Below are 4,065 nucleotides of genomic sequence, written 5' to 3' on the forward strand. Positions count from 1 at the left end.
GCGACTATTTTGTTACTTTACACTTGAGCCAAGTCGCTCTTACTGTGTGGTTGCTGTTTAATACCATCTGAACGCAGTTGGTGTGACAGCGACTATTTTGTTACTTTACACTTGAACCAAGTCGCTCTTACTGTGTGGTTGCTGTTTAATACCATCTGAACGCAGTCGGTGTGACAGCGACTATTTTGTTACTTTACACTTGAGCCAAGTCGCTCTTACTGTGTGGTTGCTGTTTAATACCATCTGAACGCAGTTGGTGTGACAGCGACTATTTTGTTACTTTACACTTGAACCAAGTCGCTCTTACTGTGTGGTTGCTGTTTAATACCATCTGAACGCAGTCGGTGTGACAGCGACTATTTTGTAACTTTACACTTGAGCCAAGTCGCTCTTACTGTGTGGTTGCTGTTTAATACCATCTGAACGCAGTTGGTGTGACAGCGACTATTTTGTTACTTTACACTTGAGCCAAGTCGCTCTTACTGTGTGGTTGCTGTTTAATACCATCTGAACGCAGTTGGTGTGACAGCGACTATTTTGTTACATAACACTTGAGCCAAGTCGCTCTTACTGTGTGGTTGCTGTTTAATACCATCTGAAAGCAGTTGGTGTGACAGCGACTATTTTGTTACTTTACACTTGAGCCAAGTCGCTCTTACTGTGTGGTTGCTGTTTAATACCATCTGAACGCAGTTGGTGTGACAGCGACTATTTTGTTACTTTACACTTGAGCCAAGTCGCTCTTACTGTGTGGTTGCTGTTTAATACCATCTGAACGCAGTTGGTGTGACAGCGACTATTTTGTTACATAACACTTGAGCCAAGTCGCTCTTACTGTGTGGTTGCTGTTTAATACCATCTGAAAGCAGTTGGTGTGACAGCGACTATTTTGTTACTTTACACTTGAACCAAGTCGCTCTTACTGTGTGGTTGCTGTTTAATACCATCTGAACGCAGTTGGTGTGACAGCGACTATTTTGTTACATAACACTTGAGCCAAGTCGCTCTTACTGTGTGGTTGCTGTTTAATACCATCTGAACGCAGTCGGTGTGACAGCGACTATTTTGTTACTTTACACTTGAACCAAGTCGCTCTTACTGTGTGGTTGCTGTTTAATACCATCTGAACGCAGTTGGTGTGACAGCGACTATTTTGTTACTTTACACTTGAGCCAAGTCGCTCTTACTGTGTGGTTGCTGTTTAATACCATCTGAACGCAGTTGGTGTGACAGCGACTATTTTGTTACTTTACACTTGAACCAAGTCGCTCTTACTGTGTGATTGCTGTTTAATACCATCTGAACGCATTCGGTGTGACAGCGACTATTTTGTTACTTTACACTTGAGCCAAGTCGCTCTTACTGTGTGGTTGCTGTTTAATACCATCTGAACGCAGTTGGTGTGACAGCGACTATTTTGTTACTTTACACTTGAACCAAGTCGCTCTTACTGTGTGGTTGCTGTTTAATACCATCTGAACGCAGTCGGTGTGACAGCGACTATTTTGTTACTTTACACTTGAACCAAGTCGCTCTTACTGTGTGGTTGCTGTTTAATACCATCTGAACGCAGTCGGTGTGACAGCGACTATTTTGTTACATAACACTTGAGCCAAGTCGCTCTTACTGTGTGGTTGCTGTTTAATACCATCTGAAAGCAGTTGGTGTGACAGCGACTATTTTGTTACTTTACAATTGAACCAAGTCGCTCTTACTGTGTGGTTGCTGTTTAATACCATCTGAACGCAGTCGGTGTGACAGCGACTATTTTGTTACTTTACACTTGAGCCAAGTCGCTCTTACTGTGTGGTTGCTGTTTAATACCATCTGAACGCAGTTGGTGTGACAGCGACTATTTTGTTACTTTACACTTGAGCCAAGTCGCTCTTACTGTGTGGTTGCTGTTTAATACCATCTGAACGCAGTTGGTGTGACAGCGACTATTTTGTTACTTTACACTTGAGCCAAGTCGCTCTTACTGTGTGGTTGCTGTTTAATACCATATGAACGCAGTTGGTGTGACAGCGACTATTTTGTTACTTTACACTTGAACCAAGTCGCTCTTACTGTGTGGTTGCTGTTTAATACCATCTGAACGCAGTCGGTGTGACAGCGACTATTTTGTAACTTTACACTTGAGCCAAGTCGCTCTTACTGTGTGGTTGCTGTTTAATACCATCTGAACGCAGTTGGTGTGACAGCGACTATTTTGTTACTTTACACTTGAGCCAAGTCGCTCTTACTGTGTGGTTGCTGTTTAATACCATCTGAACGCAGTTGGTGTGACAGCGACTATTTTGTTACATAACACTTGAGCCAAGTCGCTCTTACTGTGTGGTTGCTGTTTAATACCATCTGAAAGCAGTTGGTGTGACAGCGACTATTTTGTTACTTTACACTTGAGCCAAGTCGCTCTTACTGTGTGGTTGCTGTTTAATACCATCTGAACGCAGTTGGTGTGACAGCGACTATTTTGTTACTTTACACTTGAGCCAAGTCGCTCTTACTGTGTGGTTGCTGTTTAATACCATCTGAACGCAGTTGGTGTGACAGCGACTATTTTGTTACATAACACTTGAGCCAAGTCGCTCTTACTGTGTGGTTGCTGTTTAATACCATCTGAAAGCAGTTGGTGTGACAGCGACTATTTTGTTACTTTACACTTGAACCAAGTCGCTCTTACTGTGTGGTTGCTGTTTAATACCATCTGAACGCAGTTGGTGTGACAGCGACTATTTTGTTACATAACACTTGAGCCAAGTCGCTCTTACTGTGTGGTTGCTGTTTAATACCATCTGAACGCAGTCGGTGTGACAGCGACTATTTTGTTACTTTACACTTGAACCAAGTCGCTCTTACTGTGTGGTTGCTGTTTAATACCATCTGAACGCAGTTGGTGTGACAGCGACTATTTTGTTACTTTACACTTGAGCCAAGTCGCTCTTACTGTGTGGTTGCTGTTTAATACCATCTGAACGCAGTTGGTGTGACAGCGACTATTTTGTTACTTTACACTTGAACCAAGTCGCTCTTACTGTGTGATTGCTGTTTAATACCATCTGAACGCATTCGGTGTGACAGCGACTATTTTGTTACTTTACACTTGAGCCAAGTCGCTCTTACTGTGTGGTTGCTGTTTAATACCATCTGAACGCAGTTGGTGTGACAGCGACTATTTTGTTACTTTACACTTGAACCAAGTCGCTCTTACTGTGTGGTTGCTGTTTAATACCATCTGAACGCAGTCGGTGTGACAGCGACTATTTTGTTACTTTACACTTGAACCAAGTCGCTCTTACTGTGTGGTTGCTGTTTAATACCATCTGAACGCAGTCGGTGTGACAGCGACTATTTTGTTACTTTACACTTGAGCCAAGTCGCTCTTACTGTGTGGTTGCTGTTTAATACCATCTGAATGCAGTTGGTGTGACTGCGACTATTTTGTTACTTTACACTTGAGCCAAGTCGCTCTTACTGTGTGGTTGCTGTTTAATACCATCTGAACGCAGTTGGTGTGACAGCGACTATTTTGTTACATAACACCTGAACGCATAACTATGGCTGGAAGGACAAAGAGAGGCAGAGAGTCACGAGGGCAAGCAGGCTCTGCATCTAGTGGTAACGCTGGTGATGGATGTGGTGCATCCTCTTCAGCACGTGGCCGTGGCCGCTCGTCCTTCTTTTCGGGAGCTGGCCGTGTTGAGCCTCAACATGCTGAGAAATTAGTTGAGTGGATGACCAAGCCGTCCTCATCCTCCTCATCCTCTCTCACACAGACTGATTATAGTTTGTCTGGCAAAGCAGCTGCCAAGGTGTCCTCTACCCTCTGCACAATGGGATCACACAATCCTTCCCTAGTCCCACCGTGTCCTCCTGAGGAGTCCCCCGAACTGTTTCAACACAGTGTTGGGTACATGCTAGCTGAAGATGCGCAGCGTTTTGAAGACTCCGATGACGGAACACTGATAGAGGAAGGCATTGATGTGAGCCCAGGGAGAGGGGGTGGCCGAGAGGGACAACAATCTGGGAGTGATGTTCCCCCAGCTGGAGCATACTGCCAGGTTT

The sequence above is a fragment of the Rana temporaria genome, chromosome 3, assembly GCF_905171775.1.
Source record: "Rana temporaria chromosome 3, aRanTem1.1, whole genome shotgun sequence".
NCBI classification, from domain to species: Eukaryota; Metazoa; Chordata; class Amphibia; order Anura; family Ranidae; genus Rana; species Rana temporaria.